The sequence below is a fragment of the Puma concolor genome, chromosome B1 (genome assembly GCF_028749965.1).
Source record: "Puma concolor isolate L17-30 chromosome B1, mPumCon1.1.hap2, whole genome shotgun sequence".
In the NCBI taxonomy this organism is placed as follows: Eukaryota; Metazoa; Chordata; class Mammalia; order Carnivora; family Felidae; genus Puma; species Puma concolor.
The window spans coordinates 24,198,531-24,223,883 of NC_141670.1; the positions used below are offsets into that span (position 1 = coordinate 24,198,531).

At 34.4% G+C, this 25,353-nt stretch overlaps 1 protein-coding gene across 6 annotated transcripts in view; it reads left to right on the forward strand.

The window, feature by feature from the left end:
- SGCZ (sarcoglycan zeta) overlaps positions 1-25,353 on the forward strand; it is a 1,128,389-nt gene that overhangs the window by 584,926 nt on the left and 518,110 nt on the right. The window contains exon 1 of one of the 6 annotated variants that reach the window (XM_086703311.1): positions 7,948-8,101. The exons of the other annotated variants lie outside the window; for them this stretch is intronic. The gene's annotated coding sequence lies outside the window, so the exon portion shown is untranslated. Of the gene's footprint in view, positions 1-7,947; positions 8,102-25,353 lie in introns of those variants that run through there. 6 annotated transcript variants of the gene reach the window in all.

Below are 25,353 nucleotides of genomic sequence, written 5' to 3' on the forward strand. Positions count from 1 at the left end.
AGGAACAATTACTCTTTTACAAGTGTCAGAATTAGATTTTTAACTACAATTTAAATAAGTGTTTTAGAATAATACTCTGAAATCTTTCCGATAATATTGTGGCAATATACTTAGGAAGTTACATGAGGCACTTGTGTATAGTGTGTATGTGAGTTTCCATCTGTCAGTGGTCACATAATCAAGAGAAGCCTGACAAGCTTGGTTTTTTGGACATATTTCATTTTCCATTTCTCTTGATCATGTAGGTCCCACAAGTTGAGATCAGTAATACTTTCTAGCTATTTGATAATTGGCACTTTATTTGTCTACCCTGTGCATTTTGCTGGGACTCACAGTTTGGATAGTTAATTGAAATTGAAATTTGGGTGGCATTCAAGAGTGCATGTGGTTTATAACTGCTGCCAAATTGTCTTGCATAAATGTTATGAAGAATCAATGTACCATATTGAGAAGGAAATGATGTCTGTTTGAAAATGGATTATTTTGAATCAAGACATAAACTATTATTGAATTATCAAAGCGAATGAACTCATAGTATACAGGGGTGAAGTCCACCATATAGTTTGGAGGAAAAAGAGATTTCATGGAAGTTATGTTTAAGCAATGATTATTTTGGTACAGAGGTTAAAAAAAAAAACAGGAAAGAAAAAAAAAACAGTGTTGGAAAATTGTAGTCTGAAGGACAGTTAACACTTTGGCGATCAAAAACCAAAGGAGACCAAATGTATGCTGATGATCATTGAGGAAGAGAAGAGACAAAATCCAATTTCATTTAGTTCTTACTATATGCCCATTGCTATATTTATTATTTTATTTATAATTTTGGTCAATATCCACAAGAGGACCAATAGGTAGAAGTTATTAGACCCGATTTACAGATGAGAAAGCTGAAAATAAAACACAGTCAATATATAGAGAAACAAGACTTTAAATCCAGGGCTGTTGGAATATAGACCAATAGTTTTCCCACTTCATTATGCTCTGTTAGTATATGATGAATATGTAAACAGTATCATGTACTATTAGAAGCAGCGGTATTGGCATCAGATGCTGAATTGTATTTTGGCTTCTCCACTTATTGAATAATTTACCTATTATCTCTAATATTTAGTAGTCTCATTGTACAAAAAAAATTACCACAAATAAGCAAAGAAGTCATCACCATCACTAATGACAATAACCCTGCCACCACCACCAACAGTGACCACAAAGAAACCATATCATAGGATTTCTTCTTATTCACTCTTTCCACAAATGCATATTTAACTCTTATTACGTGTCAGACATTTTGTTAGAGGTAGGATGTACCATGGTTAATAAAATATCTCTACACCTTCTCACTGAAAATTTTAGTTTAGTGGGGGAAAATAGTAAATTTTAATTGCAGTTGCTGGAAGAATCATAACAGATCAAATAGAATCTATGAAAGAGGATGGGGGTTGTTTAGGTGTTGTAGTCACATAGCATGGCAGGTAAGTTGATACCTGAAGACTTGGAGGATGAGAAGGGGACACAGTGCTGGGAGATTGAGTCAGGGACATAACAGGTAGTTGGCACGGCATGAATTAAGTCCTCAAGGATGTAAAGCTTTTTGTGGTGTTGAGGAACAAAACCATTGGAGTTAGAACTTAGAGGGTAAGGAAGTTTTGCAAGTTAAGGGATTTATAAACCAAATAAGGAGTGCAAAAGAAAACCATTGTTGATTCTGAGTTAAAAATTAAAAAAAGGCATAATCAGATATCTATCTATCTATCGATAGATATAGATATAGATATAGATATAGATATAGATATAGATATAGATATAGGTATAGATATAGATAGAAAGTAAGCCAAATTGCTCGGTAAGGAATAGATTGAAAGTGATGGAACATTGTATGAGAGAGGTGACTAATAAAGAGGTTATTTTAACAATATTAGTAAGTCTTACATCTCTTTGTCCTGCATCTAGGTGGTAGTAGGAAAGTTGGAGAAAAATAGCTGCATTAATGATATATTTTAAAGGTGTAGTTGGCCATGCTGCTTAATAAATTAGGTGTCGTGTTGATCTAGAGGGAGGTATAAAGAATGGTTCTAAGTTTTCTGACATATTCCAAGTGAATAAAAAAATGTGAAATTAAGAGGCAACACTTATTTCATCTTTCCTTGTCAGCACGACCCTCCATTTTTTTCACTAATTCTTTCTAAATTGCTGCATAAAAATCCAGGATGTTTTCTAATTTGAGGATTGTAGTCTTTACTCCTATTCCTCAAAATGGCCACATTACATAATTCCTAAAGGAACATTGCTTCTATCTGGCAGTAACAATTATCTCTATGATTGTTTTTCTTAGATACGGAACATGAGTGAGTAAAATTCTAGAATTCACCAAATATTTTTGTTTTTAATGAAGACAGCATTTGCTTGTTACTTACGGACTGTTACATTTGAAGGAAACCTTTTTCCAGGTAAGGGGTGAACATTCTGCTGAATCTTTTTGGCAGGTTAATTGGAGCCAGAATGTAGTCCAAAATCAAGGGATTGAAAACAAAGATTCAGGAAAGTTAGAAATAGGAATTGAACTCAGATTACTGAGATTCAGTTCAAAATTGGAAAGCAAGATTAGGGGTTAGAGCAGACAGTATATAGTAATATTAGAATTAATTCTTGTCCCTTTGGTACAAACAGAGAATGTCGACATTTATTATTGGTTAATTTGATCTCCATAGTCACTGCTACTGAGTGGTCTGTTTGGGAATCAAACCCAGATCTTATTCTGGAAATAAAGGGATAGTGGAACGCTGAGGAGTTAAGCAGTGGCCTCTCTGAATGTCCATTTCCCCTTTGTAAAAGGAAGATTTCTTTTTTGACATGGAGAGACACATCAGAATATGTTTAAGTAGAAGTAACAGCTGTTTCTCTAAGACTGTTTTTTGATTACTAAATATTTTTATTATTAACTATTAAGTATTATTGATTAAGTAAAAGTAGCAAATAATTCTCTTGGCTTTTTACTTTCTATTACTTTGATAATTGTATCCTGGAAAAATGGCAGTCCTTTTAGAGGCCTGTTATCGATTCATTGGAACAGGTAGTAAACATGTCTCCTAGAAGTCCCGTGTACATTTTTAGAGTTCATCGTACATGCCATGGGACTCTCATCTGATAAGAACATATCTATCTCTTACTAAGTGAAATGACGATATATTTCAAGCTCTAATGTACAGATAAGATTCATGACTTATGTCTTGACACCCACTTTCCTGTATGTCCATGGCAGACTCAATAATTAATCTTGGCATGCTTTCCTGCTGAGTCTACAGTAGGCCTCACAATTCCTCTCAAAAAAGAACACTCCATGCAGCCCCTGGCAATCATTTGGGGTTGGCAATGGAATGAAGATGATTTGTCATTCTCTTCCATAGAAGTAAACCTGTGCCTTCCTTGATACAGAAAATGACATCCTAACATTATATTAACATTTTTGATATATGTTTCTTAGGAAAAAAAAAAAGTATGACAAATGAGAGTAGTGTATTCTAAGGAAAGAGTAATAATAGTTTCTCAGGAAGTAAGCCCTATGATTTCTCAGCTTTAGTTAGGCTGTATTGTTAAAGACATTGAATGACTTTTTGTTTTTGTTTTGTTTTGTTTTTACCATGGTAGCAATGCGAGAAGGTGAGATACATGGCTAGGCAATCTTATGTTGACAATAAGATCAGCAGGTTACGTGTAACTAAATCATTTCATCATATAAGTGTTGAATACTCGCAGTGTAGTTAAAAATTGAATAGCGTTCTGAGGACAACAAAGATAGGACTGGGGTCCTGACCTTAAAGAGATTAATCACTAAATAGAATAAAATTTCTCAGGATATAGTATTTATTTTATTTAAAAGCCCATAATATATAAAAACCTGCTATCACAGAAGAAAGGTAAATTGTACCGTACAGCTAACAAAGCTCAAGTTCACGTCAAGGGCAAGAAAAATTCATCTAAACTCCATTTCTGCATCTTCCTCTCTCACATTTACATTTCTCTATATTTATGTAAGTGTCAATGAAGATTTAACATTTATTTTAAAAGAACCTAAAAGTTTTATAATAACCTTGTTTAAAATTCCATTATTGTTAAAAAAAAACCCTGTTAATTTGAAGCTAAAGTCAGAAGCCATTTCTTTTACATCTTTGTTTGCTAAACCTTCTTTAGTAGTATTTTTTTAATGTTTATTTTGAGAGAGAGAGAGAGAGAATGTGCATGCATGTGTGAGAGGGGGAGGGGCAGAGAGAGAATCCCAAGCAGGCCCCATGCTGTCAGTGTAGAGCCTGACTCAGGGCTAGATCTCATGACCAGGACAGCACGATCTGAATGATATCAAGAGTCAGACGCTTAATCAACTGAGCCACCTAGGCACCCCAGTAATAGTTTAAGCAAGTTAAAAATTGTTTTTGAATGAACAGAACTAAAATATCTATATGTGACAAGCTTTCCTTGACATTTTCACTTGTGCACGACCATGCTCATGTAACGTAACATCTCAGGTTCTCGGTGTTACCACTTATAAAAATGAAGGTTTTGCCTTGTGTTCTTTCTGAAATTCTATGGCTGTGTTTGCTGAGTGTCTGTTGTTTTCAAGGTATTTTTGTGGACCAAAAAGCCCACAGCTTTTCCCTAAAGCTGATGTATTCAGGAATCAAGGTTGCCTTGGCCCAGAGGCGGAGATACCTCACGGCCTAAGCATATACTCTAAGGCTACCTGTGCAAGAGTAGCCTTGACTTTATGCTCCATAAGAGCTTGGGCCCTGTATTTCCCCCAAGATATGTTAGGTCCCTTCCTAAAATCTCCTTGTGCTTGAAGTGTTTCTTGGCTTATGCATTGTTTTCTCTCCTTTCTGATTCTATTACTGCATGCCTACTATGTGATTTCCCAATACCCTATGACAACCGTGTCTTGCTTATTTGCTTTCGTTTTCTATACATAATGGATTCATTCCCCTTTATACAGTGCCTTCCCACATCCACCTCTTAGGGACTGGACTTTAGCTAAGAAATGGTGACTAGAAGATACCATTGACACATTTTAAATGAAGCGTTTGAAAAAACTTAATTTCTAATGAGGGATATCATATTAATAGTTTTAATGCACAATTACAGTATGGCACAATAAGATACAAAAAATGTTGGTATAGAAGAACATAGGAAGGACAATCTCAGTCTACACAGGGACACTAGCTTCCAAGATTTGGCCTTTATTGGACTCTTGAAATATAGTTAGGATTTTAATATACAAAACCTATATTAATTATTTAGGTTATGCATTGCCATTGACATTAGTAACTAAACCAAGTTTACCAAAGCATCATTTATCTATACAAGTCAACTTCATACCGTGTTGTGAGATAAATGTGAGTTAAAATCCATGCTCTTTTCATTTATTAGCTTTGTGACTTGGGATAATTTCTCCAAAGCAGAAAAATTGCTATATATTAGCATTATAGGGTTTTAAGGCTTAATTAAAAGGTATCTATAAATAAGTCTTCTAGCATAGGACCTGGAACATAAAAGGAATGCCATTTTCTCCATATTCCTCTCTAATACAGTACCACAGTATATCCTTATTGATGTTCTCAGATGTATCGTGTTAAAGAAACAAAAACAAAAAACAAACAAAACAACTGTACCTAATGAAAAAGATAACCTCAGTGAGGCTCAGGAACCGCTTTTGAAAACAGTCAAATAGCAGGTGCCATCCAGTAGGCTTCACATATCAGACTGGATTCAAGGAGGAATAACTGCTTTTGTCTTAGTGCATAAAAGGTATGTGTAGTGCCCAAAAAGTCATCTTTGTAGACAGTCCGTTAAGTATTTTCATATTCTTTCTCTAGTTTCAAATAGGAACTAATGCAATAATCTAAGTGTACAGTTCCCTTTATTTAACTTTAATAACATTCTAACCTAGTTTTCTATCTATAATTACACTCTCAAGGTATAAACCTTAGAGAAATCCTTTCACACATACACAAGGAAATATAGACGAGAATGCTTAATCAGTGTTTTCTTATAAGAAGGAAATAAAAGCCATCTCCATGTCCATCAAAAGGGTATTAAATTTATAAATTGAGGTATAGTCATAAATGAGATTAGTAGTGAAATGAATAAATTCTAGCTGCCCATAAAGCATGAATGAATCTCCAAATAACATTAGTAAAAAAATAATGTTGAAGAGGGATTATATATAGCACGATCCATTTTAAAAAGGTACAAAAGCATATATTTTAATGATCATAGAGATGTATCTAGTACAAGCATAAAGAAATTCATGGGTAAGTTTATACGCAATTCATAATTGTAATTACTTTAAAGTTAAAGTGATTAGAAAAAGGTCATTAGAAGGCTTGAACTCTATTGTAAAGTTTTATTTTCTAAACAACGTGGTGGGTTATACGATTATTTAATTTTGTATGTGGTTGATGTAATCTATACTTAAATACAATAATTCAATTACTTTGAATTGTTTTTAAGCTTTGTACTTAAAAGTGATATAATACAAGGCTTTAATGTAAAAAGATGCATGCATGTATTTTTTTAGTTAAATTCATAACACAGCAAATAGATGAAGGATTAAGAAGTATAAACCACTGGTTATAAAACAAATAAGTCACAGATTAAAACAACAAAGGGACTATAATCAGTAATATTGTAATAACTTTGATTAGTGATAGTACCCTTGTGGGAAGCATTTTGTAATTTATATAATTGTTGAATCACTATGTTGCACATCCGAAACTAATTATATGTCAATTATACATCAATGAAAATAATTAAAAACTTAAAATGCTTGTTTAAAAACATAAAATAAACTTCATACTTAAACCACCTTTAACATAAAATGATACATAGATGTGTTTTTAGCCAGGGTCCTACCCCAGCCAGTTACTTATTCCAGAGTGCAGACATGCTGTTGTTGTCTTGCCATGATACTCTTTGTCGGTTGATCAATAGATGTTGAATGCTAATAGATTACAACTTGTACTCCAGTGTGGAGACTTGCACCTGGCTGATGAGACTCTTCCTTATCGGGAAATGCCTGCCAAATTTGAGTCACTCACATTGGCAGGACCCTTAACTAATGGCTGAGTATAAAATTCTGACCTCATTTCCATGTGGAACAGTCTTTGTGGAGGTAGATTCTAGTGAGGATGTTAAGTAGGCATCAGAGAAAAGATGATAGATTCCAGGTTTCAGAGTAATATATAGAGTGGTTTACATTTGTGAATTACCAGTATATACATGTGAATAAAGCAATAGATGGGGAAACAAACAACATTGGGCTTTAGGTCAAATAAGGGGATTGGAGGCCAAACGAATGCAGAAAATCCAATAGGAATACAAGATGAGGCAGTGAGATAGAATGAGTACCAAGGGAGAATGATGTCTAGCAGGTGAAATAAAGAAACTGTTGAAGAAAGAATAAATACTCAGCAGGGCTAAGTGCTTCTAGTATACAGAGTTTTTGTTGTTGTTGTTGTTGTTTTTAATTAGAGATCTTTTATGTAATCACTGGTGACTTTTGAATATTTTGGTGAGGATTCCATTTGATAGGAATGAGGGTTAGAAGAAAATGTGAAGACTACAAAATAAACAGTTCTCTTGAAGTTTTGTTGTTGTTGTTTAAGTTTTTGTTTGCTTATTTTCTCCCTATGAAGTGAAGCAGAGAATTGAGGCAATATCTAGAGGAGAAAGTGAAGAGTGTGGAGTGAGGGGTCTTTGTCTTATAATATGGAAAAATGCAGCCTTTTATATGATCGTATGAGAGATTCTTTAGAGAAGGAACAGATGAGTCAGGGAGGGGAATGTTGTGAGAGATTTAGAAAGAAGAAAGATTAGAGATTTGTCTTATGGGAATAATCTGCTCATCCATTAAAGGAAGAAGAACACAGTTTATGGGTATAAATGAAAGTACTACTCTAGATTTAATGGAGTGAAAATTGAGAAGCTGTCTTCTGCCTTGTTCCCTTTTCTCTCCTGAGAGTGAAGACAAGAAGGAGACTGAGATTAGAGGAGAGAGGAAATTGTGAAAAGCTGGTTTGGCTGGTTGGAAGAATGAATTGACCAGAGAAAGGTGAGAGACCAGAAAGAGCAACCATGATATTTACAATCATGAAATTAATGTGAGTGAGACCAGTCTGGATGGTTGTGTGTCCTTTTATGACTACATTTACATGTAAGAATGCACATGCTAAATAAGCAGAGAATTGGATATAAACATAGAGGTGGTTTTGACAAGTGAGTACGAAAAACCAAGGATGGAACACGGGATCTACACAAGAGAGTGATTATAACAATAGGCATTGCATCTAAAACAAGTCAAGTTCGATATGAGGATGAAGTAATGTGATGGTTTAATCATTGGATTGGAGTGCCAGAGAGAAGACCCTTTGAGAAGTGGTTAGCCTAAAAGTTAAGGGGAAGTGGTCAAAGGGAGGGAGGTTTGACACTGAATTATGGAGAGGATGAAGATTTTCTCCATGACAGGGTTCTTTGTATGATCATGTTATTGAACATACAGACCAGTTAGGGAAAGAACAAAATCATTGGAGCAGAGGGCTAGAGTCTGAGGTGCTAGGATATTATAAAGATAACACATAGATATGTGGATATTGAAATCAAGAATTAATTCAGTATAATGGTGGAGAGAGAAAAAGTGAGCCTAATGCTAAAATTTTTAAGTCATTGGACAGGGAGGGATGGATATCCTAGAGTTCCCAAGTGATTACAGCAAGGGGATCAAAGCCTTTTAGAAAATTTCCTTCAAGAAACATAAATAAAATGATACAAAGTTAGAAGGATACTAGCAATTAAGCAAATATTTGTAACAAATATCACAAAGTCTTGATAAAATTAATATATAACAGACATACAAACCAGCAAGGAAACATTAAATCTTATTATTAAAATATGCAGATTTAAACAAATACAGTAAAACCTTGGATTGTGCCTAACTTGTTCTGTAAGTGCTCTGCAAGGTGAGCGAACATTTCTCATAAGTTTTAACTTGATAAATGAGCGATGTCTTGCAATACAAGTAGTACATGACCCTGAACATCACATGATCACAACTGAGCCAATTGTTCTTCTCTCTCTCTCTCTCTCTCTCTCTCTCTCTCTGTCTCTGTCTCTGTCTCTCACTTGCTTGCTGCCAGACTGTGGGTGATCATCTCCCATGCTCAGATGCTTGGTCTCAGGCTATGGTGTTTGGCAGAAATCAGTGATTTTTTCAGAATGTTGGAAGGTGCCCACAAGTGGCACTAATGTATTTTTTTGTCATTTCAAAGCACCTATGGACAGTCCTTTGCTTTTCTATACAAGAGGAAGCTTAGGAATGCTTTGCTTCATTCTAGGTCAGGCTGCCTGCACATATAGACCCTTTCCTCTGCTGCCTTATTGCCAGTTACATTCAATACAGTATGTGACAAGAGTTTATTAATACTGTACTGTAGTCAACATCATGCGAGCGTATACAATGGTCCCCGTGCAGAGAAAGATTCCATTGAGGCAATAGATAGCAGTCCTACACAATAACCCTTCTCTCTTTTCTCCCTCACACCAGCCATGGAGGTTTTCAAAAGTAAGTTCAGGTTCATTTGTTTATTTTTCTTTATATTTTGAATTTCTTTTTATTTTGTATTATATTACAGTATTGTAATAATTTTTACATGAATATTTTTGGGTTGTGGAACAAATCATCTGAGTTTCCATTATTTCTTATGGGGAAATCGCTTTGCTATACAAATACTTTGGTTTACAAGCATGTTTCTGGAATGAATTATGCTTGCAAACCAAGGTTTTACTGTAATTCCAAGAATCAGTATAAGTCACTAATAATTATATGAGAAAAATACCTCACCTTGAAATGAGATAAAATCAACATTGTTACCTGTAAAATTACCAAAACATTTAAAATGATAATTGTCAACATTTTTCCAGGTTCATTGAAATGGACACTGTTATCTGAGGTTGGCCATTGTATAACATTTTAAAAATCAATTTAGTGATATACAGCAAAAAAAAGTCATGACTTTTACCCTGTCTCCAGTAATGTCTCCACAACAAGCAAACAAACAAAAAACAAAAATAAAAAACAAAAACAAAAGAAAACAAACAAACAAAAAACAGTGGTTCAGACAAAGATTTGTGTTCAAATGCATTCCTAAAATTATTCTTTACAATGCAGGAATAATTGGAAATAATATAAAGCTCAGAGATGGTCATGCCAGAAGGGATCCTTCTTTTATGAATTTACTCTTGAGACCTCTAAAGTTAGAAAAACCGAAACGTGACTGCACAGTTTTACTGTTATGCATTGTGGTATTCCTACTTGAGTCAACCGTGGACAAGAAAGTGCAGTACAGAGAAATGTAAATCACAGTTCCCCAGCCCATTTTCTTGGGAAGGAACTTGCATCTGTATAATCTGTTGATTGAATTATTCATACCTGCATACTGCCTTAGTACTTTTACTCTCCCACTCTAATTTTAAAATCTTTGCGCTTCTATAAGTCCTTCATCTAGGGTAGTATAGTGCCATGCCCCAAAGACTCTTCACGAATGCTTATTACTGAATGCCTTGGTTGAAAAATTAACTAGTGGCTCTCTCATAAAGCCAGGTTAGTTAGGAGTGTGCACTTGGAACTTGTTAAATTTAAATTCTTTTAACATATTCTACAAATGTCTATGAGCAAGTCATGGCAGCTTATAGTTTAACTTTTGAAAATGTTGTAATATTAGACAATACTACAGTCCACAGCCATTTATTAGGTGTTCTGAATCTGTTACCTAATGTCTAATCTGTTACCTTGACTTAGATTTCAGGATTTCCAAAACACTATAGATGACATAGTGGTTTTTTTTTCAGGCAATTTATTTTTACTGAAGTACATCAAGGATATTCTACACTGATCACTTAATGTTTCCAAAGTTACTACAGTTACTGCAGTGCAAGGATACTCTGGGTCAATCTGTAGAGAAGAAGAAAATAAACAACAGGCATTTCATTACCCCAAATTTCCATAACCTTTTATAATCATTTAAGCCATATCAAATTATCTACTCATGAAAAATTAGAATAATATGTGTATTTGATACATCAAAATGTTAATCATCCTAAATAAGAGTTTCAAGTTTTTATTATAAAGTGGTAGCATTTTCTTTTATCAGATATGCTTCGATACAAATGAATCTATCCCTTCCTTCATATTTTCTGTGGAATACTTCTATTGTAGTGCTGTCCCATGTGCAGGGCAGAAAGAGGTTAATGCAAAGCTTTCCACTTCTGCCAAGAGTTCATGGTCTAATTGGGCAGGCTCTAAAATATTTTGCTGGAAGCCAGTCATAAAAGGGCTGCATCTGGGGCTATCAATCCATTAAATGAAAGGCTTACAAATACTGCAGAGTATATTTTCACCCATCATTATGACAGATACTAAATGAGATAAAGACCACAACCTGTCTTGAGGATTCAAAGTCCATCTGTCTGAAGGTGGCAGGTTTTATTCCTCTCATTATTTAATACTGCACACTGATGAACCGGAGGGCCAAATGCTGCCCGTTTCTATGGTGTCTTCTTGAACATGACTTTGCCATTCATTTTGAGTAGGTCTGCAATTTTTCCTACATACTAGACAACTAAATTTTTTTCTTCAGTCTGACTGATGTAGAGTATAGGCATCTGCTATGCTAACATAGCAGAGTTGCATTTTAAGAAATGTGAACAACTATGAGAACATTTTAATTTTCTGCTCACTGAGGCTCCGCTCTTGTTTTTTCCATCAGCTATTGTAGATAAAATTTCTTATCTTATTAATTTTATCCTGAAAGCATTATACAAGGCCAAATCATAGAATATTCAAAGTGGAGGGTGTTTTAGAAGCTGAGCATTTGAATACCTTTACTATCTAGAAGAGGGATGATGCTACAAGCAGATAGGATTTGCTCAGGGCCAGTCAGCTACTCACTGATGGAGTTTTGCAGGGTCTGAGAGTGGCCATTGGGCTTTCAATCCACTGTTTCAGTATGTCAGACATGTTGTGTCATTATAGTTCTATCTGTGGACCAATTCCTTTTTCTCTTCCAGATGTTTGTCAGTATACAAGGTGTGTGTGTGTGTGCATGTGCACGTATAGTATGTATTTACATATGTGTGAGTACACACACATACACACATAAACTGAAATATGTATGCAGTTGTTCTGATGTCTTACAAGATGTAGATGTACCTTGACTTTGAGGAAATATCTAGTCTATATTATAAAAAAAAATAAATTGCTGCTATTTTGAAATGACTTGCATTTAATCTTGCCTGAAGGGCTTTAAATAAAGGGTAATGAATGACAGTGGTTCTGCAGGAGAAAATAGCCTAGTGGGACACATGAAAGAGTAGAACTAATCCCAGTTTCATTCATCATCATTATTAATGTTAATAAAATTTTCAGGTGATAATAAATTAGGATGGAAAGCAGACACAAATGAAGCCATTTTTATGTTGCAAAAACTTAGATGAAGTATCATACAATAACTTGTTATTAAAAAAGTCTAAAATGAGAAAATAAATCATTTACTAATCAGGATAAGTAAATATCTTATTTTTTCCCACACTCAATTTCCATTGAGTTTTCAATAATGAAATATAACAATGTAAATAATATAGTAGGCCCACAACAATTTTTTAAAGGAAAAAGGGGCTTAAATTAGAATATTAAGGGTCTCTTTCTCATATCAGTAAACACCGAATTATTAGAGTCCACATCATCTTAAAATGTGTACACACATATGCACATGCACACATGAATACACATCCATGTGTATTTTTGTTTTAATGTGAGAAGTAACCAATGTACACACAGTGCTTAAAAGAAAAAAGGCTAGTAAATAGTATATTCAGCGAAAACTATCCAGAGTATTAGATAACACACGATACCTATACGTACAAAAGCCTTTTATTAATATAGTCAACATGTATTTATATAATTTTACAACTTACTGGGATTTTTATAAATATTGTATTGTTTGATCATCCTGACTGACTTATGAGATTGTTTGGGCTGAACGTCCCTGGAGTTAAGGGATTGTGTAGCTAGGGAGTGACAAATCTATAAACTCAGATCTTGTGCGTCTCATTCTTTTCACGACATTAGTGTTTCTTCAGGTCTGTCTGCTCTTTGGGCCAGTAGAATCAACTTCCTCCAAACACTGCTTTAAAATGAAAGTTCTTGGACTCTGAGCCCACACTCTGAGGGGGGTGGGTTAGCCAGCTGTATTTTAAAAAGGTTGCCAATTGAGTCTGATGCTCTCAAGTCTGACACTGCTGTCTTATTAAATAATGATCCAAGCATCCAAATTCAGCCTATTCCCTTGAAGGAGGTGGTTGTGACTCCGAGGAGGAAATCCAATCCAATGTGAGATGTTCCAAAATGTAATAGGTTCCGATAAAGGATCATTTCTCAGAAACAATATGACTGATTTTTCACCATTTGTCATCTGCAGCTTTTCTTACTTTGATGTAAGAGGCCTCTCAGTATTTTGAAAACATACTCTCACCATTATAAGCATGCTTTCCAAGTTAAAAATCCGTACATACAATGTGAGGACAAAAGAAAAACACTTTTTTTTTCTTGGAGAGCACATGTGTTAGTTTCCTATTGCTGCTATAACATATTATCAAAACCTTAGTGGCTTAAACAGCACAGATTTATTCCCTTACCATCCAGGGAATTTGAAGTCTAAAATCAAGATACCAGTGGTTCCGTGTTTCTCCTGGAGGGATAAGGGTAGAATCCATTTCCTTGTCTCTTTCAGCTTCTAAACTTGGCCTCCATCCCTTGGCTAGTGGCCTTTTCCTCAAATCACTCGTTCTGTCATATCTCGCATCGGCTACTACTAACTCTGATCTTCCTGTTTCCCTTTTATAACGAGCCTTGTGATAATCCAGAATCTCCCCATCTCAAGACCCTTAATTAAATCCCCTCTGCAAAGTCTCTCCACCGTGTAAGGCAAAATATTCAGAGGTTCTAGGGATTAGAACATGGACATATTGGGGGAGGGAGGGAATTATTCAGCTTACCATACCGGGGCAGATGTAATTGATACTATTTACGTGTCAAAGTACGTATCTAACTGCACCATGCCAGAGGCAATAGAAACAAACAAAGTGCTGTAGATTCATGTATTATAGACCTCACACATGGGTTAAATTGATCATTGAAATACAGAATGACAAATGGATTCGGAACCATTGGGTTGGGGAGCACAGAAGGACACTTACCATGTGGTACTGTCATTGTTTTTCTACTAGTCTGTCTGTCTTTGTAAATTCTGAGAACCTTTAAGGCACAACCTCCTTCCCTTCAATAATTTTGCAATCTCTGAGACCATTACAGTGCTGACACACAGTAAGCACTCAGTAAAATTTAGTTGAATATCATTGTGACATAAAATGAAATTTTTCTAGGAAGAGTCCTGAAAGTTTTGCTAAGTCAGAGAAATTTCATGACTACTAATATTGGATTTGTTTGAAAGTTTTTTAAATAAACTTTGCTGCTTTTTATAATAAAGTAGTGAAATATGCCATGTTTTTAAGACTCAATAATATGTATGAGATATATCAAGGCAGATGGCAGAAAATAGACCCATAAAACTCAGAAGAGATAAACCTTCTATAATTAAGAAAGAAATGAATCAATTAATATGTCAATTGAAAGTAACATTCTGAATATGAATTCTAACATAGTTGAAAACTGTGGTGGTAAGAAATAATACTGGATTATAGGATGTACACTTGAGTTCTGAAATTGGTATTGTCATGAGCACATGAGCACATCTAATCAAGAAGAATATTTCATGATTCTTCATTGTTACGCATTTATTTGGAGGCATGTCAGATATCCATCGGTTCTAACTCCCTCAGATTTCGCACTAGGAATCTAAGGCTTGCAGGTAATATGTAATCTGAATTATGTTTAAATGAATAAGTGAGAAAAAAGCGATTTGTCGTAACCTTCCCGATCAGATTAATGGCACAGCCAAAACTTGTATTGCATTAGCATTTTTTTTTTAAGTTTGGCTATCCTTTGTCAGATGATATAATGGCATAACAATATTTAGACGCAGATTTTATTGCCCCTTTGCAGACCATTGTTCCAATAACTTTTCAGTAGTACTGGCATCATAGGAAGAACATTGTATACCTCAGCTGTTGTCCTCCCTGTGGCTGCAATGAAGTCCCTGTAGTAATCTGATGGTATCAACTTAGCAAGAAAGTGGAATTATAATTGACAACATAAAGTCAAGCAAATTGCACTATCAGAAGACATGCTGACTTAAGCCCCGTTGACATGAATGTCAAAAGTACTTTTTTAATGGCTAAAGTTTGCTTTCTCTAAATTATTTAGCTTTCAAACATTAAAATTGTGCAGGAAACAATGTTTTGAGTTAACGCTTTGAATTTTATTCCTCACTGCTCTACTTCCAGAGTGAAATGCTTTAGAAAAATGTTGATGGACTTTATCAATATCCATTTATGCTAACGTCTTACCAGATCCATAAAGTATGAATTCAAGTATAAAAAATAATCATTGAAATGCTTGCATCACAGACTCTGATTCTATTTCATGTATTATTTCCCTTTGGGAGAGAATGAGTCTTTTCTGTATTTTGAATATATATTCTATATATTGTTGTACTTTTTAAATTAAGCTTATATACTTCGATTAATAGCTAGGCTGGAATATATAAAAGCTCAGTATGTCAGTATTATAATATGAAATAGAGGAATAACCTATCAACTGGTTTACCTAAGAGGAGCCTGGGTTATTAAAATTAGGGATTTTAGTAAAACGTTATGTTTACTTTGAAAATAGACCTGCCTTGCAGTCCTCAGGGGAGTTAGGGAAACAGCTGAAACTTGTAAAAAAGAGGGGACCATGATCACAGAGTTCCAATTTGGTAGGGATTTCATTTGACATTATGAAAATAATTATATTCCTTTTATTCAGTTATTATTCATGTAGAGAGAAAATATGCATTAATTAAATAGGGCATGAAATTTATCAGATGACTGTGGTGTGTAGTTTCTATTTCTTATTTACTATTGTACAACATTGAATAAATCCTTGAATCTTAATCTAGAGATAGTGATGTCACAATATTTGTGAAAAACGATATAGTGTTACATAAAGCACTGTGTGTTGTGTTTGTATGGAATTCTCTCTACAAAGAGAACAGACTACTGAATAGGAGATTTTAATGGTTTCGCTATGTGTTCCATTTTCACACACACAAATACTTTAAAACAAACTCTGGCTCACTATTTGAACTATGAAAATAATAGAAAAAGAATAAAAGTAGAATAAAGAATGAAAGAATGAATAAAAGTCTAATTTTAAAGATGCTTGTCATATTGAGTAAAATGATCATTTTTTTTTTTTTATCTCCTTAGTAATCTCTCATAGTGCACATCACAGTGCTGTGCACATAATGGGACATGGAAAACAATATTTCCTGACCAATTAAAACTTATCCCTTGGGGCGTCTGGGTGGCTCAGTCAGCTGGGTGCCTGACTTCAGCTCAGGTCGTGATCTCACAGTTCGTGGGTTCGAGCCCCGCGTCAGGCTCTGTGCTGACGGCTCAGAGCCTGGAGCCTGCTTTGGATTCTGTGTCGTCCTCTCTCTCTGCCCGTCCTCTGCTCACGCTTTTTCTATGTCTCTCAAAAATAAAGAAATGTAAGAAAAAATGTTTAAATTTATCCCTTACATCTTGTAGGAAACCCTTCCTGGTTTTCCAAAACAGTAGTAATTGTTCTGTCTTTTTTAACTCCTTTATCATTTTTTTTCTTGATCTCTTGTTTGCAAATTAAGGAAATTATTACTTCTCATCCTATATTATTCCTGGTCATTTATTAATCACTGTCCTACTAGAGATTAGTTAAGTGATACTTCTTGGATTCAAGGAAAGTATAACATAAGATACTCATTGAGTAAAGTAGGAATATGGAAATGCTCAATTCTTATTGTGTGGTAGTACATTTTTATGAAAGAGGTTCCTCATGTGTTTGGGAAGGCAGTTCTTCCTACAGTATAAACACGAAGTTGTATCAACTCCAGCAACCAATGAGATGGCCATTGTAATCACGAGATAGCTCTTAAATCTAGGTGATCGGAATCACAAGTATCAAAAAAGAATACCACACTGGAACATTGGTTTTAAGTTATGTCAGGGCCAAATTCAGTTGGGCAAATTGTGGAAGCTTTCTTCCTTGCCTCAATTTCCACATGTATAAAATGAGGGAGTTGGATAATTTATTTCAAAATTTATCCATATATATATCCATATATATGGATAGTTAGATAGCTATATATACTTTTCCATCAGCATATTCCTATAGACTAGACTAGACTGTATGTTTTTTCTTTTTCTCTAGTCTCTTATGAACATTTATAATTATGCTTTGTTAGAAGAAATTCTACCTCTGCCCCTTCAAATTTAAATCAAATAATAGTACTATGTATAATAATATGTATTTGTTAAGGTTTTGGGATTAGTTATACCTCCTCAATTTTACAAATAAAATTTGGAGAAAAATATTGAAGTTTAAAGAGATCGAGTGGTTTGCTCAAGATTTCCCTGTGAAATATTGGCCATGCCAGTCATGGTGAAACTCAGTTTTGTCTGATGTGATTTTATTATACAGTTTTATCTTTTGACATTATTTATGATTTAAATACACACACACACTGCATGCATACATCCCATATGTAAATTTACAGTATTATCACCCAATTTTCTAAGCATCTTTGTTTAAATCCAGGAACCACAAAGATTTGATCTGTGAAGTAGTCGATAAAATTGACAAGGGAGCAGTGGATATCATTTTGAGTCTCTCACAAACTTAACCAGTAAATCTATAACACAATAACTTTGGCAAATCCAAATAGCAAAACTACTTCCTGGATGATTTTAGTATTGTTGTTTTGGACAGATAAAAAAGAAGACTTTTTTTCCAATTTTATCGATTTACGGACTGTACATTGAGTCCAATATCATCAAAACATCAGTGACTAAGACACTGACAAGTAATGAAGGATTAAATCTGCTTCCTACTGGATTGGGTACATCTTGCATCTGTTCTATTGCTAGCTGCAAGATCTAAGATACACTTTTATAAGACTGTCCCTCTGTGGCTAATTAAAATGACACAGTTAAAAAATTAATAAAAAATATAAGCAAATTGTAGGCATATCTTAAGAAGCAGTTGTTTCCACAGTGCTAAGTAGCTAAAAGCCTACTTTTATAATTGTTGAAGTATAACGGAGGAGCTGCTGGTTTGATATTTTGAAAGTCTTCTGCTTTTGCAAACTGAGTACAGATTGCTTTTGACTTCCTTCTTGTACAGCTTATTGTTGGTTCTTTTTGTTTTATTAACTCCAAATGCATATGCTGGTGATTTTTTTATCATAGTCATTGCATGTATTCTGTAATGTTTTCTGTTCTCTTTTTTGTTATGAAATACTTTTTTTTTTTAAAGGCCATGACGTTTGAAAGAAAATCTTCCTATGCCCTTTTGATTTGAACTCCATTATCATTTAGTAATCATTTGTAAGTCTCGTATGAAATGATGAATTTATCTGAAACACAAGTGTTGTATTTAAGAGATTTCATATATGAAGTCTTTAATGCGAATGCCCAATTTTAAGAATCACTTTCTCAATTTTAACAAAATGAAAAATAAAAATCACAGGTTTTTTTTATTATTATTATCCATTTAAGAATTAGGCAAGGTTAGGAGCAGCAGGGTGGCTCAGTCAGCTAAGCAACCAACTCTTGATCTTTGCTCAGGTCATGTCCCAGTCATGAGATGGAGCCCTGTGAAGGGCTATGTGCTGGGCATGGAGCCTACTTGAGACTCTCTCTCTCCTTCTCTCTCTGTCCCTTTCCTGCTTGTGCACTCACTCTCCCTCAAAAAAAAAAGAAAAGAAAAAAGGCAAGGATAATTTATAGAAAATTTGATGTTGTAAACTGTGTATTTTAACAAGTTTATTCTACATGGTATAAAGATATGACCTTGTATCCTTGGTAATTTGAGCAAGTAATCATCATGAAATAGCTTGGGTCAAAATTTTCCATTTTCATTACCTCCCATCTTAATAACGTTTGATGAAATTGGATCTCTAAGGAATAATATGAAGAAAAATATTTTTCAGACGTAGTATACATAATGCTCGGAATATAACTTTTTAAAAATAAATTACAATAGTAACATTTTTTCTAATACAACTCTAGTCATCCACCTGGCTATGCCATACTGATCACCATCATTAGACTTTGAGAGGTACTGTACTTCAAAGCGAAAAGCTTTGCTTTGCCTAACAACAAACACATCACTTTGCATTTATGAGGACTTAACAAGATTTTGCTGTCTGAGAAAAATTAAATGAAAACAACCCTGTGGTCAGTTTTACTATTTTACGTTTGGTTGGCTGAGGGAGATTTAAGTTCTTTTGGAATACTTGTGTTTGCTAGTATACAGAACGGACAGCCATGTGACTCCTTTGCTTTTTTTTTTTTTTTTTTTCTTTTTCCTCTTGCATTGAATTCTAGTTTCTGGCAGTAAACATTTTAATTAACTTTTAAATATCAATTATCAAGAAAAATATGCACTTCTTTGCTAACTGTTGAGATTTGAGCTAAAAGGTTTGTGAGTTCGAGCCCCGCATCAGGTCCTGCTCAGAGCTTGGATCCTGCTTCTGATTCTGTCTGTCTGTCTGTCTCTCTCTCTCTCTCTCTCTCTCTCTCGGCCCCTCCCCCACTCGCACTCTCCCATTGTCTCTCAATAAATAAATAACTAAATGTTAAAAGTTCTTGTTTGTTTGTTTGTTTTGCCTTGGTTCCCTGTCCATTCTCTTAACAGTCATGAACATTGCAACCTTTGGAGGGATATAATCTGCATAATACAGGAATCATAATGTATTATAGTATAGTGGTCCACAATAAAAATATGAAAAAATAGCCAGGAGACTGGGAATTAACTCATCATTTTCAGAACTTCAAAGGTAAAACAAAATTAGATATTTTAAAGTTTTATTTCTTCAAAAATGTTGTTGAATATTTGTGATACCACAGTTATGGTTTTAAGATGATTAATGCTAGTCTAAATACAAACACAAGCACACTTTGAGGTTTTTATATTTGAATGGGGAAAACGACTGTATAAACCAAAGAATGTTTGATTTCCTTTTGAAATGTACATTAAATACTTACGTTAAATATTCCTAACATTTTTCTTGTTACCATAACTAAAACTAATGTTTACTGGTAGAAATTATCTCAAGTCAGGAGATCACTTAAGTTTTGACCTTTTAAAAATACTTTCATATTTATTATGTGACCTTTAAGTGTCCTCACATTATAACTCAAGTGGGTTAGAATTTTTCTATTTTCTGTAGCCCAAAGTGGTGGAAAGAACCTGTGCTCAAGATTTGTGCGAATTTAGTTATTAGTTTAACTCTTATAATTTGCTTGCCAAATGACTTTGAGTAAATTCTCTCACCTCATTAATCTGTTTCTTTATGTAAAAGTGAGTAATCAGTTATGATGATCATGCAACGAATATTGTACATGAAATTGCCTAACCCGATCTCTACACAGAGTGTGTGTTTAATAACTTTTTACCTGTCTGCCTCTTTCCTTTCTTTTTTTTTTTTTACGTACTATGGAATTCTATATTCTAGACACTGTTCTAGATACTGTGGAAAAAAAGAAATTTGGCCTGGTGTTGGCTCTAAAGAGCCATAACTTTTATTTTTACTTTTCCTATCTTTCCTTACAATCACTTTACTTCATAACCTAATGTTTTGCAATTATCCTGTTTCCATATATCACGATTTCTCACCTGTCCTCCTATTCCCTTTCCCCATATTAATGGTCATAGTACATTAATCACATCTGTGTAGTCACTAGCTTAAATTCCTCCAGTATTTTCCTTTACACATGTATTATTTTTTATCAAAAGATTTAAACTTATTGCCTAAAATAGAAGTTCTTCAAGATTTAACCCAAATCCACATCATGAAAATAAATGCATACCAATTTTCAGCCCACTTCCCACATACCGGTAACTTGCTTATTCCAGCTTCCTTGACTTTCACTTGTTGTCTGGGCTTCGGGCCTCCTGCAGATCGCATTTCGTCTCCTCCTGAAAGTCAAATCCCACAGTCAAGTCCCATGTGAATTTCAATGCTTGTTTCTAACCTATCTCCTTCTCCAAATCTAACACCTGATGGTTCTTCCCACATCTGCCACATAAATGTATGTGCTCTGTGGTCCACACTTGGACTGTATCTGCACCTTATATTAAAATTTAAATATTCAAATAAGTTGTGAACTCCTTAAAATAAAGAATAGGTTCAGAAAAACAACATAAACACATTGTTGTATTTAATCCCCTGCCTGTTACAGAAATAATTTAGGAAATGTTACATGTATACATACTTCAAAATAGAAAAATAAAGTTTTTAAAAGGAAAAAAAGTCCTAAATAAATTAAACTACATTATTTAATTGATATAGGTTATATTTTATAATTATTTTGGCTTGAAAATTATTATGTGATTATTTTGCATATAAATTATTTTGGAAAGAAAGCTAGAGAATTTGGAGATGGTAGCTGAATATAGATGATAGGCATGCTTAGTGATGAATATTTGAAATTTTTCCTCTCTGAAAAATATTAAGGACAAATTATTCACAAAAGGTTTTTCATGACTTTCAGGAAAGTTTTATCTGAAATGATAGACCTTAAAATATATGATTTTATATTATTTTATATGTATATGTTTTTGTATATGTAAATATATATACACTACTTTTCTAAGAAGATAGGAAAAGCAAAATCTGATTAATTGAAGGTTTTTTTTGAAGTAGTCTAGCTTTGCTTTTTGTTCACTTATTTCCCTTTGTTTTTTAGGATCTTCAGCCCTTTTCCGAGTGCCCTGGCATAATTGACTGGTTGGAGAATTGTAGGACATGTTTTGCTTTTTGTCTTTAATAAAGAATGGTAACTCATGGTGCAGCTATTAGGACTGTGAAGTTACATTACTTAGAACTGAGTCATTCTGTTTTGTCTCTGGAAAAACTAGTGTCGTTCATTCTGTGTTTTTATCCATGAGGCTGTTGCCTCATGCTGTGGGCATTGGAAGTTTATTATGTACTTGGATTCTAATATATTCAGTCAGCAATGCACACTGAGTACTTTAAAAAAAATTAGTAACAAATGTATGAAATAACTCATTTCGTGGCCTTGAAATGTCACTGTTGTAGAGGAGAGTGTCTCACAGAGTATGTGTACTGGTATGGTACAGTGGATGTGATTCTCAAGAAAGGAATTGACTTTTGAAATTACAGTGTTAACGTTCAATTTGCTGCATCTTCAAAAAAGAGAAAGGGTGGGGGCGCCTGGGTGCCTGAGTCCATTTAGTGTCCAACTCTTGATTTCAGCTCAGGTTCAGCTCAGATTCATGAGATTGAGCCCAGCGTCGGGCTCCACACTGGAAGCAGGGAAGCCTGCTTGGGGTTCTCGCTTTCTCCCTCTCTCTCTGCCCCCGCCCATTTGCACACACTCTGTCTTTCTCAAAATAAATAAGTAAACATTTTTAAATAAGAGAGAGAAAGGGTGCTAAAAATGAGTATATTGTGCTCCAGTGAGTCCTTCTGCCTTTCTTCCCCAAAGCCTAGGAGATCTCTTACATCCATCTCCCCCAGCAACTACTATAGATTGATCAGAATGGACACATGTGGGGTAACCAATTCACCATTCCCACATTAAACATCTCTTACAGCTTTTTTAAGCCCATTTTTTGTGAACACTGAAGATAATTATTTATCAAGGAATTTCTCCACAATTTTTAAATTTTAATTATTTTATTATAATCCATTTAGTGACCAATGTAACTCTGCTTTCTGAGAAATCACCTTGCACTACCTTTTTTTTTTTCTGTGTAAATATGATCATATTTCATGCCACTCTCTTCTGGCCTGCCAAGTTTCTGTGGATAGATCTGCTGTTAACATTATTTGTCTCCCCTTGTAGGTTAGGAATTTCTTTCCCCTTGATGCTCTGGGATTCTTTCCTTATCTCTGAGTTTTGCAAATTTTACTAAGATATGTATTGGTGTTGGCCTGCTTTTGTTGATTTTGATGGGAGTTCTCCGTGCCTCCTGGATTTGGATGTCTGTTTCCTTCCCCAGATTAGGGAAATTTAATCTTCTTTCTACTGCCATTTATTTGTCAGTTTATTTGTATATTTATTAATTTATACTACCATTATCCTCTAAATATTTCTTCAGATAATCATCATAAAAATGATTTTAATACACTGAGTAGGTTTGCAATTTCTTATTTCTAGATTAATTTTTAGTGTCGTTCTCTTGTAAGGACCCTTCCATTAACTTTTTTAAACTTCAAAATTGGTTGTCTTGAAACTTGTTCAGGTAAGTGAAAATTTATAATTGAAATTAGCCTTTAATTCTAAGACCTGTTCTGGTATTGGTATTCAAAAACATTCTGATAGATTAGATAAGCTTTCTGTTTTTGACAGTTATTGCCCTGGATAGTCTTTTCGTAAAGTTTATTCATTTTGCTCTTTGACTGCTCCTGCCTTTGTTTTCCACACTTTGCTGAACGTTGTGCATTTGTGATTTCTTATGAGGCCTGTTCTTCTCCAGGATCTTTGCTTCATACTGTCTTTGTGTTGGGTATTAGTGAAACAGGCTATGTGTGAGTAAATCTTCTTCCAAACAGACCTGCATTGCTTCAGAACCATTCATGGTTAACTGTACCTTAAATAACTTCACAACCACAGCGCTCAATGGAACAAAAATACTCGTATTAAACCAAATCACTGTCTGTCATACATAAAGTCTGCTTAGATTCAGGGAAACTTGTAAGAATTTTTAAGCCATTTATCTACCTAGATGCAGAACTGTGTCTGAACTACACATGTAGAAAGGAAACCATAACAAAATTCTTGTGCCTACAGTATAAAAATCCATGTATTTACTATATTACCCTCTTCTACTCTCTCATCACTCCCTAAATTTCAACTAATTTCCTTTGTCCAGAATCCTCATTAATCAAACTACCTCAGAAACAGCATATTGAGGCAGTTGAACAAAACTGAATATATAGGATATGAAGGAAGTAAATAAGTGTTTGGTAGAAATCCACTTTCTTAGTAAACTGCATACTCTCATAGTGCTCTATTTGATGTGATTTTCCCTAAGTTTCGCTAACTTTAATAATGTTAAAAAGCTGTGAAATACTTCAGTTTATACCCAGTGCAAGAGTCTCATACTATGCCTTTTTAAAAAAATGTGCCAGACATAATGCCTGATAGAGTTTTAAGGTTGTAGGGTGTGCAACATTGGCTCAGCATGGAGTAGGAAAACAAGAATGAGGGGTGCCTTGGTGGCTCAGTCGGTTAAGCATCCAACTTTGGCTCAGGTCATGATTTCAAGGCCCATGAGTTTGAGCCCCGTATCTTGCTCTGTGGGGGCCACTCAGAGCCTGGGGCCTGCTTAAGATTCTGTGTCTACCTCTCTGTCTCTCTGTCTCTTTCTCTCTCTGCCCCTCCCCAAGTCATGCTGTCTCTCTCTCTCTCAAAAATAAATAAACATTACATTTTTTTTTAAAAAGGAAAAGACAAATGAGAACATGCATTTTTGATAATTTAATGCATGTACCATCCAATTTTTTATTTTTTAAATGCCTAAACATATTTATACACATTTACTCTTTTGTATTTTGATGGGGGTGGTTCATTTAAGTAAAGCATTCTATATTTGAGATGACTTTGGTAGCATTGGTTATTGACATTTTAGCTAATAGCATATAAATAAAAGATGTTGAGTTGGCCTCGTTTCTAAATACTTCCCTTCCTCTTCCCATTGCTGGGGAACAAACCAAAATTAATTATTTAAATGTCTTCTGTGACCTTGCTATGTGTAAATAATGATATTGCTAGAGGTGGGAATAAAGGCAAAGATCACTTAATTGTTGGTATTAAATCTAGAAAACTTTTTCAAAATGTGAAGAATGTATCCTTTCTATATCATAAAGCAAGTGGCAGAATAAGAAAAAAGTTCATGCGAAAATGTTCAGCAATAAAAGTTAATTTAACAGCAATAAATTCACAAATGGAATATTATTTAGTAAGGATTAAGTTTTGCATATTCCATTTGAATACAAAGTCTTAATAAATATGCTAGACCCTTATAAACCCTATTTGTTTCTTTTATGGGCTAATGAATCAAAATTTTATTCAATTTAT